This window comes from Prenolepis imparis, unplaced genomic scaffold (genome assembly GCF_030444845.1).
Source record: "Prenolepis imparis isolate NDT839.2.m4 unplaced genomic scaffold, iyPreImpa1.0 SCAF_4, whole genome shotgun sequence".
NCBI lineage: Eukaryota > Metazoa > Arthropoda > Insecta > Hymenoptera > Formicidae > Prenolepis > Prenolepis imparis.
Genome location: NW_028141162.1, coordinates 4,461,510 through 4,474,225, shown reverse-complemented (window position 1 = coordinate 4,474,225; position 12,716 = coordinate 4,461,510). Strand labels below are relative to the sequence as shown.

The 12,716-nt window shown below is 37.5% G+C and overlaps 1 protein-coding gene and 1 long non-coding RNA gene across 3 annotated transcripts in view; one reads left to right on the top strand and one right to left on the bottom strand.

Moving 5' to 3' along the window:
* Positions 1 to 12,716, bottom strand: part of Ten-m (teneurin transmembrane protein Ten-m) — an 856,961-nt gene that overhangs the window by 665,883 nt on the left and 178,362 nt on the right. The gene's annotated exons all lie outside the window — the stretch shown is intronic.
* Positions 1 to 12,716, top strand: part of LOC145935402 (uncharacterized) — a 44,391-nt gene that overhangs the window by 15,426 nt on the left and 16,249 nt on the right. The window contains exon 3 of the long non-coding RNA XR_014425219.1: positions 11,828 to 11,881. This is a non-coding gene — a long non-coding RNA (uncharacterized LOC145935402). The remainder of the gene's footprint in view (positions 1 to 11,827; positions 11,882 to 12,716) is intronic.

Genomic DNA, 12,716 nt, shown 5'->3' with positions numbered 1-12,716 from the left:
CTGGCAATAGAGCTGGCAATAGTTTTCTCCTTTTTCGAATTGTGACTCGAAAAAATTTAGCCAGAATGAATGTGGCCAGGAACCATGAAAGATAAATTTAATACTGACCAGAAGAATGGACATGAATGACATAAATGTACATAAATTTACAATTTTGTATATTTGAATGCATTGTCAGATACACGCATAATTCTTTAATTTTTATATCATGATATTATTTGCAGATGTTATTTATTATTGCGTATCCATCATTTGTTTTTAATATTCGCGTTCATTCTGAAAAACGATATATCACTTATATTTCTATTTGAGCTTTGTTTTTCATTCGGGGATATTTTTAAAAAAAATTTTCTCTTTCTCTCTCAGTCTATTTATATTAATCTATTCATTTTGGCCACAGATTATTTATTTGTTTATTTAATTACATCTATATATGATACTATGTTATATGTTATATGAATGCATTTGCCGTATATATAGAAATCAGATACGGGCTTAATTTCTTTACAACGCGATATCTTTATTAATACTTCACGAATTTATCTGTTGCAAGCAATCACTAATTTTTTTAAAATGCTAGCAATTTTTTTTGTCTCATTCCGTTTATTTACGTCAGAGGTGGCTATTATGTAAAGTTCGGTAAAACAAGTTGAGGGAGACAAAACGTTGGTCGTGGAAGGATTAATGAGGCCGTGCCGGTAATTAACATGTCGAACACAAATGGCACTGCGTAAAGCAGTGGCGGTGCCAGTGCGCTTGTTTTATTTTTATTGATCCTTGTCGTGGGATTTCCGCTATTTCCTTCCCTTCGCGTACGCTCTTCAGTTACCGTTGATGGAATCGTTAATTAACAATTTATTACCAAGCTGAATCACCAAGGACCGATACCGATGAGTATCTGCAACACAACACGGCAAACATCAATTGTTACTCTGACTTCCAATGAAGCTTGCATGACATATGCATTTTCAATTTGGCTGACGTAGTATATCTACAACTATCGCTCGGGAGGTACATGCAGCTATTAATACAATTCTAGATCAAGATATTGATAAATCGAATTTTTTAAATGCTTATTAAGGATCCTGTCGTAATGTATATTATCGTATCTTAATAAACTCAAGCAATTAACGTTTCATTATGGGCAAATATCTCGATTTTTTGCAGACACGATTATATTCTCATAATTAATATATTTGCAAAATATCGCCTAGTGACGTAAGAAGATAGAAAGCGTTTATTAAATGTCCTCTTGGCTCATCCCGCCGCAGAAAAGTGCAAGAAAAAGAGTTTAGCAAGAGAATTCTTGACGCCGGGCGTATAAGAAGATATCAAAAGAGATACTCTTTCAATCTAATCGACTCTTATTTCACACAGCACAGACTCATATTTCAGTCTCGGGATATAAAGCCAATTCAATCTCTGTAAAATTACCTACGTGGCGTTCCATAGGCGAGAGGAGACTTTGTAAACGAATTTCCAAGGCGATAATCCCGCGTGATTCATTTCCGAACAATATTTACGATATATTACGGCTTTCATTTCGTGTGGCTTACATTATCATACGATAAAGCCGAATTCATCAATGTCGTAATGGAATATATCTCGGATAAGAATACCAGGAATTGTTCGTTTTAAATCCGTAATTTTAATAATTTATAATGTACATTTACCAGTGTAACCCATTAAACCAAAAATTCCACATCGTGACGTAATTGATTTAATTTTATCTTATATCTTTAATCCCTTTCATATATCCGTATATATATTCTCAGAATAATTTTCTATCTTCCTTAATCAAAATCTTTATATAGAAATGCGTATTTTTAAAGGCGGAAATACGTATATACATCTTCTTTAAAATCCTATATATCGAATAGCGTATAATATAATAAAATTTCTGAAAATAAGAAATAGATTAAACAATGTGATTAAATCGAGGATGTTCAATTTAGTCACAGGAAACGCAAAATTGTACCTCGTTTCTCGCGGACAGGCAAGTTTAAAGGTCATCTACTAAAAGACACAAAACGCAACTGCGACAAAAGCGCGATCTCCGCACGCGGCGTTTCTTTTTCTCTTTCCCTCTCTCCTTTTTTCCATGCACTTTGCTACCGGGGATTATAGAGCGAAAACGAACAAATTCCCCATCATAATTTATGATCCTATCCGGCCACGGTTCGCTGGATAATCCACCGTGCCGGTCGCTTGTCAGCGTAACCCCTCGATCCCCCTTTTCTAAAAGCTTATACGCGAGCTGAGCATGCGTCGAGAACCATGAAAACTCGCGCTTCGCACATGTATAGTTAATAAAAAAATTCCATTCTTACGCGTGTTTATGGAGATTATTTCACATAATTTTCCAGAATGTCTATTTCAATTTCTCTCTCGTTGAATATCAGCATTTCTCTCTGTCCGCTCCGTGTATATTGATTAAATCATGGAAATAAAACTTTTTTTTAGAAGAAGAGAAAACCTGTTTTCTATATCGTATGTATATTATTGTAAATGTAAACATATTTCGATGATGAAAATTAGATATTTAGTTAAATGTTTGAATTTTCATACACACGCGCGTGCCTTATATTATTAATAAATATTCAAAATTTCGACTTCTCTTTTTGGCGTGCAAATTTTTCACGAGAAATTTTGAGGCCATTATTCGAAATGCCCGGGGCAAATTATGCTATTATGCGAAACTACAGCCGAGCCGAGAGTGTGCGCGAAATGTATTCGCATTTTTCGAGTTTAAAAACATTCGAGGCGGGTATATATATATATATATATATATATATATATTATATACATATATTCCAAATCAACGAATAGGAGAGAAAGATCTTTTTTTTCTCAAAATTTCGCTACGACGGTAAAGAGCGCGATTATAAATTTCGTCAGGAAGCTTTCGAGAAATGCTCGATGCAAGAGAACCGCCCAAGTCTTGATAAAATATTCGAGAGAGAGAAAGCGCGGCGCGCATACCCCGACTTTTCTTTTGACGATTACACTCTTCGCACAACGTCGGCACTCGGCACGGCCGCGTGCTTACGTATTTATCTTAATGCGATATCCCGCGGGGTTCTGAACCTTCCGCCCCTTGTGACGCCTGCGGGGCGAGAAATCGCGAATTCCTTGATGGTACGTCGCATGAATCGCTTCAGCCGCAGCCTCGGCGCCCAACTTTTCGCTGTGCCGTAACTCGCGTTAGCTTTTGCCTTCGGAATGGAACGAGCTTCCCAGCAATTTCTCTCCTCTATCCCTTCTCTCTCTCTCTCTCCCTCACTTTTGCTCCCTTTCATCCCTCTCTCGCGGCCTCTTCCGCCTCCGTGGCTACCTGATTCCCACCACCTCTTTCGCTCTTGCCGAGCCCGAGCTTCGAAGCGAATGAATTTATTCGCGCGAACGATAGCGGCCGGTGAATCATTTACGCGAATATCGGCCGCTCTGCCTCTGTTGGATATTATACACGTTTCGCCGCTTTCCGTTTTTCCCCTCTATACTCCGCTGCCTGTTGATGTTTGACTTGCCTCGGCCCCAAAGATAGATCCTGAATCGAGCCCAATTCCGTTCAGCGTATGGAATATGTGGGCATATATGTATATATGACGTTTTTAATATAATTTAATAAGATCTGTCATCCGAAAATGATGTCGAGAAATATATTCTCTCTTTATAGATATAATTTGGTTGTCGCCTTTCATGCGATCCAATGTCTCCTTTTAGATATGCTCTTATTCGAGATTGAAATAGTCTGAATTAATGATTACAGGTAAAATAAATTACTGACATCGCGAATAAATTTCTCGATCGATATTAAGTTAAATTATATAACTTTATTGAATTTTAATAAATGTTCGTGTCACGTACGCGCGATAATTCGTCAAAAGAAACAAAGGAACAAAGCGGATAATTTTAGTCCCGTCGATGCACGATATAAGAATTAGAAGTAAGTATAGATAAAAAAAAAGTCAGAGCGCGAATATAACGCATATTGAACATAAAAAAAAAATGTGTACAAGATATGAGGGATTCGGGATTCATATTTTCGTATCGATGCGATCCCGCGGCAACACTTCGGTAAATCTGATAAACCCTAATTTGAATAGTCGGCCGCATTATTATCAAAACGCGATATCGGCCGCGCGTGAACGCATATCGTATCGGAACACGCTTTTAATGCATATAGATTAGATCAATTTATAAGCCGATTTTACAACATCCTCTCTCTTAGCGTCCAGTGAAGTGGAGCCGCCCGCGAACGCGAACGAGTCGCTAAATTTCTATTTATATTTCGCGTTTATTGCTATAATGCCGCGGTATTATCGATATTTATTGGTCGCGCGGGTTGAACACACGTGCTTACAATATTCACGCGAGGATATCAATAATTTCGCGGAGAGAGAACGCGCGCGCCTATTCGATCGCTGATAAAATGTTTATAAAAGCATCCTTTCCGCGGTGTAATAAAATATGGAAACGTTATGTAGAATGTGGCGCGGGGACTTATCGAAAAAAATATTTAAAGAATAAATGGATTCTTTGTGACGGTATCAAAGTCGATATTTCCAGAGTAAAATTCTATCTAGTAAAATTCTGAGGGAAACTTTGATTCTCTCGATTGATTTTTGATATTTGTCTCGATAAAAGTTTTATTCGCGAGTACTTACATATTTGTTAAGAAATTAAATAATAATTTAATTTTAGGAAATTATAAAAATTTGCCACAAACATGATATCTTCTCAGATTTTATCAAAAATTACAGCAATAGATATGTGCGTTCTCTATATCTAAATTCCAACGTTTCAATTCAATGATGTCATAAAAGATGTCGAAAAGACAAATTCTCTTACCAGACTCAGACGAGAGAGTACAAAAGTTTTTAATTACATCTTGTAAAATTCTTTCTCCCATTCGCTTCTCTGTTGCTTATATCTTCTGTACCGTATCACGTGACAGTCTCATCTCCTTGGCCCCGCTGCGTTTTATCTCTTTATCCCTCTCGCAATATAGAATCAGCGCGATGCTCCTGGAGAGAGTTCGCGGTATTCCAATTTCCAGGGATAATGCATCTTCCCAGTTGGCTCCGGCCTCTCACGGACAAGAACCGGGGCTTGCCAACTGGAAGTTCATTAACGAAGTGAATTACCGTATCCGTTACTTTTATCGTGCCACTGCGAACGTATAATATAACCCTCCGACCCACACACGAAATCGTTCCTGGCGATATTTGGCTCCGTACACTTGGTTTCCGCGACTAACGGTGACAAACAGAATTCGGGAACGTATACCTCTCTCTGTAGACCGAGCGAAATGTCGGAGAGAAGCAAGCACGAATGTGACTTTTCCAAATGAAGATACTTTGGAGTATCTTGGGCGGATATTATTTTACATCTATTAATCTCTAGCACAGAGATATTTTTTGTCACTTTTTAATGTCGCAATTTTGCATTGAAATATGATTATTGGAAAGAAAATAAAAGAGATTAAGATAAATTTTGTGTGATGTGAGAATTATCAGTGATCGGAATAATTTGTGTAAAATATGTAGAGAAATATCAACCTTATAAGAATTGCCGTAATTTAACTATTATTGTTTCGCGATAAAAGATTGATGGCTACGCTAACGTTACAATTACAAGAGTCATCGATGTGTTTTTTTTTTTAGAGGCTGATTTGCCGCCCGTTGCAAGAATTTACGCTATTAATGCCCTTCGCGGGCTTTAAATCCGCACGTATAATTGTGATAATAGAGCCGCCGACCATACGTTACGTACACGCACGTCACATATGGTAGGTGGATACGCAACTTAAACTGTTATTTTTTAATTTATGCCCTCAATTTACTAGCTCAACGAAGCTCGGCGCGGACGCCGGAATAATTAATGCTAACCCGGTATGCCGGTTCCATGAAATTATCTACCCGATAATTTTTGTTAAAACCCACCATTAAACTATGCGTACACGTCGGTGTATAATCGCCGTTGCTCACGCACGTGCGCTCTCTCATTTTCCACCCCTCTATCGCGCGGCGTAATGATGCCCATTTTCACACATCTTGTCTATTATCCCGCGCTACTACTACTAATTTCCCTCTTTCATCGATATAAATTTCCTCGCACCGTCATTACACACAATTATTTCATTCGCGGCTAATTAACCTATGCGTTTAACGTATTTTTTCTACAACATTGCATGCGCAGTCGATCTTATTCAGGCATATAGGTACCTTATATCAGTCTCGCACGGCTTTTCTTTTTTCGAGAGTTACAAAATACTCACCAAGATTTTTTTAAGCCAATGGTAACGCGGTAATTGATAGTATTATTTATAACGAGCCGTCAGACCGCGTTCGGGGTTGAAAAAGAGAGAGATCTCGAGGCTCTTTAAAATATATTCTACGTGTACCCGCGCGAGGATTTCGGCTGACCGGCTGGGCGGACGTCTATATAGCGGGCGATAAATTACGGTGAACCTCATTGTTCTCGTAAACCGCATCTCTCAGCGTGCTCCACGATCGCGGCCGGCACGAGAGAGCAGGTGTTTCTCTTCCTCAAGATCGACATACGGGGGTAAAAAGAAGAAGAAAAAAGAAGAAAAAGGGAGAAAGAGCATCATCCGCGGGACTCCGAGTAACTATCCCGGGGTACAGATATGTAAGTGTCTGTACCCTTTCTCGTTCTCCTCGGGGGCATTCGTCGCCACCCGAAACAATGGGCCTATATATCGTGCGGCACATGCGTGCGAAATCGTATTAATTTATCGCGAGGCAATTACAAGAAGCCATATATTAAGCGGCCGGAATACGAACCCATGGGTCTGGCAGAGTCGCGAACTATAGAGAAGAGAGAGAGAGAGAGAGAGAGAGAGAGAGAGAGAGAGAAAAGGCAGAGGCAACGGAAAGAAGAGGAGATCAGAGTGGGATAAGAGAGACAGAAATGGAGCGAGTGGAAAGGATCGTGGAGGATGAGAAAACGCGAGGCGAGGGAGGCGAGCGATCCCTAAATTTATTTCGATTCGCGGGGATGCCTGCAGCGACAACCCCGCATCTGTCGCTGCTCTCCCTTTTCTCGTTTTCGAGATCTTCGACTCGGCTCGCGACCGTCCCTTGCGACAATTACACAATCGCACCAGAATAAAATTCTTTTCAATTAATTCGGTTGTTTAAGAAAAAACCAATTACACTTTTATTCCGTCTCGAGTGTACAAACTTTCTCACTCAGTGACAATATACATATGCGAGCGTGTTTTCCCGATAGGCCATAGTGATTTTTGTTTTCTCGTTCGCGTTTTACGTGCCATCGATGTCCGCCGTGAATCCCTTTCGCTCTCTCTCCCTTTTAGTCGGGCTTTAGTTGGATTAAAAAAAACCAACGGCGGGACTATTCGTTAAAGTCTATTTGAATGATAGAGATGCGCGCACGTCCCCCGACTTCAGTTTTTAATAAAAGCAAACTCGTAGGCGCATATGTGCATACCCGTGACGAGGCCCCCCCCTGGAATATGACTGCGAAAAACTCGGCGCGCGTTCCTCTTGCCGCGCGTTCTATATAAAAACGAAATTCACGCCCTACAAGCAAAATATTTGCTCTCCATCCCACTAGCCATTTTTGGCTACATACTGCAAGCACTGGAAATTGCCAAATATGTATTCATTTTTTTCCGGGTATCGTAGCATATGGGCGATACACCGCGATGATGAAGCGTGAGAGAATTTACACTGCTTGTCCACGTTACCTGTTACAGGGTATATACACCTATCGGCAACAATATGCCGGGACTGCCGCAACCTGTGTGCGCTTTGCTATTAAAAAAGATTGCGTGGAAACCCAGCACTGCTACAACGGGGTGAATATTACCCAATTCCTCATAAAATAAACTCCCGCAAAATCGCGTGACACGTATTCGCGAAATCGCGAAATGTTTTTCATACACACAGATTTTCTTTTCGTACACAACAGCGAGTGCTATTCAAGAGATGCTTTAAAAAAGCAGCACTAATATATAAACTCTTAAAAAAAATCCGCACAAGAACATTGTACTCTGAAAGAGACGAGAGAAATAAAAATTCTCCCTATATTTATAGAGAAGTAAGCAAATTTACAACCAAAGGGGGGAGCAGCTTTTTGACTTGAGATTGATTGATTTCCCATATTAATAAAAAAAAAGAAGAACATAGTTTGCGTCGTTCGAGAAATTCCAAAGTGACGTCAGACGATCGGTCAATCACGAAGACTCGTATCGAGGTCGGCACGTAAGACCCCGGGCATCTGAATACAAGACGTAGATACAGTTTTGTAGCTCTCAGGGGAATCTCTCGTAACAGGATAGAATTGGACTTGGGACGCGATCTTGTTTTGTACGAAAAAGGGGATAACGGGGAACGTAGGGCGGTTACGATCGCGGAAGAAATGCAAAGCCGTTCGCGACGCTGTAAATTGGTGCGCATTGTCGTTACAATTGAAAGTTTACATTGTGTCTCCGCATTTTGTAGCCGATGCGGAACAGAAACTTTCTCGAACATCTTCGTAAAAGGCCGGGACTTTCTCTCGAGAATATTTCGCTTACGAACAATTTGCATTAATCCAACTTATCGACGAATTCGTAATGGATGTTTGCGTGACGGAGAACATTTTATATCTCCGAAATGAGATGATACTGGATGCTGCAGCATTTTCTTCTCGTGTAATACTCGTGACGCCATCTCTTGAAATGCATCTGCACCATTTTATCGGCGTTGCTTTATCTCTTATATATATTTCGTTTTCGTTGTTCTTGCTTTTTATTATTATTATTATTATTGCGCGAAATACAACATGTTTGTTCATTACGGCAGCAACTAAAAATCGTATTGTCTTCGACATTGATCTATCGCGTTGATTTATCCGGGGGTTTGTCGATGCGCGCGCGGGACGGCAAAGAATAAAAATCAGAAAGGGAAATCATTAAATTTGTTTCGTGATTTGATTGATGCGAATGTTCAATCAGAGCTGCCGCGCGTTTCGCTAATTGCTTTGATCACTCAATGTAATTCAATGCAACGAAATATGTGTAATCTATAGACTTTGGCAACGAAGCCGAGAATACAGGGTGGAACTATAACGTATATACAATAGTGTATTATCGGGAAAATCGCATAAAGCATTATATACTTTGTTCGATACGCTAATGCATTACTTTCGCGATGAGCTATGAATCGAAAGAATGACATAAAGATTTTATCGCAAACAAAACAAACATATTTAATATACGTAAATGAATAAAAATATATATAAAACAATATACAGATATAAATAAAATATAAATAAAATGCAAATTTTTATAGAAATTTATTAAATTTTATTATTTTGTGAGCAAATAGCGAAAAAGTAAATAAGAAGAGACTCGAAATTTTGCGGAAAATTGATTCGCGATGGGATTTATATATTGTATGCACTCGAATACAAAAGATCCTCCAAGTACCTTACATTGTAACGTATGGCGACGCGTTTATTTATTTATCGAGTAAAGTATCGGGTATCGCAAACGTACCGGAAGATGAACTAAGCGGCTTTACGCGCCGTAGTCCGCAGCAGACTCGGGGAAAAAGAACTGAGAACGATTGAAAGTACCAAGTTCATTTATATCTATCGCTAGACTAGACGGGGCAACTTTGGCTAAAGTACGTGTTCAGAGGAAAGTACGTGGAGAAGGGAGGATTTAAGGGGGACAACGAGAGGGAGAGAATGGTCGCGGATGTGTGGACCAAGTCCACATACAGTTACAACTTTGATTCTTTCCTCGTTCTCTCCCCGTTGCCGAGTACAGGTTGCCGAGGACGGACGCTTATACGTAGAACGGGCCGGAGACAAAAGTGATCGTATTAGAGAAAGAATGGAACGGAAGGAGAAAAAAAAGAGAGAAAAGGAGAAGAGAGTAGAACAAGAAGAGAAGAAAGAGACATCTAGCTGGGAGGACGGATGTGAGCGTATACGGGCGTGCTTCGTTCCTACATCCATTTGTCTCGTTATAGTTTACCGATACAACGGATGAAATGAGCCGAGTGGACGACGCCAGTCGTCCACTCTCAAGAGAGTGCGCGATGACACTTTAAAACCACTTTAAAACTTGGAGACCGGATTCGCACGTGCACGTGAAACAGAGGGAACGAGGGGTAGCCGCTTGCACGCCGGAAAGGCGAATGCGAGACACCGTCCTCTTTCAGTGTTGGAAATTTATTGGGAAATAATGGAGCGCGTTTGCTCCCTCCGTAGGTCGCAGGCATCGCTTATTCTCTCTCTTTTTCTCTCTCTCTAAGACGGAATTTGCTTCGGGATGACCATACCTCCCCTTTTATATATCCTTTACACCGGACAACCCTTTGAAGTCTAAATTGACCGTTCCTCGGTCGGCAACCATTACCAAGATTTTCTTCTGCCCTCTTATTTTTCTTCTTGCCGGAACTTTCTCCTGTCTCCAAAGCGTTGCTTGGTCTCGCTCCTCTTAACGACTGTCAAAGGATCGTCGTTGAAAATTGTCGATGCTGCTTTGTAGTTTATGTAGGAATAAATTGTACAAGAAGTTCATGTTTCTCTCTTAAAATTTACTGATTGTGAGCTTCTAATAATCAGAAAGTGTATTATAAATATATTTTTGTTAAAACATTAGTACCGAAGGGATATTCTGTTAACGTTAAAACATAAACGTTGTTGTAAAATGATATATAATTGTACGTATTTTAAAATAACAAACATCTTTTTTATCTTGTATAAAGATAAATCTTCTTTTTTTTAATAAAACTACTTAATCTTGGTTGTGTTTTTGGTCGTATCAAAAACCAATTATTGTATATTTCTGATACATATATATGATAGTGCAACAAAGTTTAGAACGGTTGCAAGAAAGTCGCAGCGCCGTAATTGCATCCAAAATGGCAATTGACAATATACGGCTGCGGTTAATTAGAGAAATACAAACAAGCTTTATTGCTTGATCTTCAACGGTAGAGAGACACAACAATTTCAAAGTAATTACGAGTTGCATTAATTCATCTCAATGGACACTTTACAATGGTTATAACCGCTATTTTCGTCTACTTTGTGTTTAGAGTTAGAAAATGCAATTGCGATAGAAAAGAATTTGATTGTGATAGAATAATAGAAAATATATACATATATAAAGAAAATACATATGTGTATTTTTTTAGAAATGCAAAAAATAAAAAATTCTTATATAGATATATTCAGTTATTAGCACAGTTCGATAAAAAATCTAACAAAAGAAATCATAAGATTTTAAGTACACTCCTTTTTTCTACTGGTTTCAGAAATGTTCTATTACGTCAAAATTTTATAAAACTAGAACACAAGCGTGCACTACGCGCGCGCCATTCTTCGGTTTTATGTTAAAATAAATGATATTTTTTAAAAATAATATAAAGTTTGTTTAAACTCGATTAATATTTTTTCATAGAAATTAGCTGATTAAAGCATTGATTTGTGCTAATTAAATTTTAAAATAATAATATGTTAAAAAATTAAATTAGTCATATGTTGTAAATAATATGTTATAAAATCTTATTCTCGATTAATATTTTTTGACAGAAATCAGCTGATAACTGTCAAAAATATTAATCGAGTTTAAAGTATTATAACATATTATTATTTTAAAAATTAATTAGCACACACACAAATTAACGTTTTAATCAGCTGATTTCTGTCAAAAAATATTAATAAAGCGAAAATTTGCTAATTAAATATTCTAGTTTATATATTTATATTTATATTGTATATGTTATTATGCGAAATAATAAGATTATTCTAATATATGTATGTATTTTATTTGTTACAGGTAGCATTGCGATACACAGTGCGATTCACGCGTCGTCGTCTATTGCACGTATCGGTGAGTGAGAAATTGTTTATTTTATAACATTTCTATAGCGATAATGGAAGTGTATATAATATGTTGAAAATATTAAAATAATAATATGTTTTAAATAATATGTTATTTTTTGACAAAAATCAACTGATAATTGTCAAAAATATTAATCGAATTTAAAATATAACATCCCTTTCTAAAAAAGGTATGTTAATTGTAAGTCGATTCTCGCAAGTATTATTGCATCTTTTCCGCGATGCTGATTGACTGTTTCGATTCGCATTGTGCGTTATATTCGTAGCATCGAGAGGCTGTCATCGCGAGGATTAGTAGTTTAACAGTTTGTTCAAAATAAAATAAAATAAAATTATATGTTTTGAATAATATGTTATAATACTAATATTATTTTATTTAATTTTATTTTGAACAATCTGTCAAATTGTTAACTCTCGCGATGACAGTCTTTCGATGCTACGAATATAACGCACAACGCGAATCTTGACAGCCAATGAGTATCGAGGAAAAGCGACAACAATAAACTTCAATGTATGCGAATATCGACTTATTTACATATCTTTTTTAGAAAAGGATTATTAATAATCTAAATCTGCCTAATATCTTAAATTTTTCTCATTTATAATTTGCTATTCGCAATATTTAATGCACAACTATGATTTATAAAAAAATGTGACATTTTTTTTAATTAGTCTAGCTCTAATATTAGAATTTTCTAATCTTTAAAATATCTTTAGAAATCTTAGGAAAAGATTCTGAAAAAGTAATTGATGTAGATAAAATTAATATTTCTATCAATAAGTAATTGAGATATAGATAATCATATCAATAACAAAAAGAACAG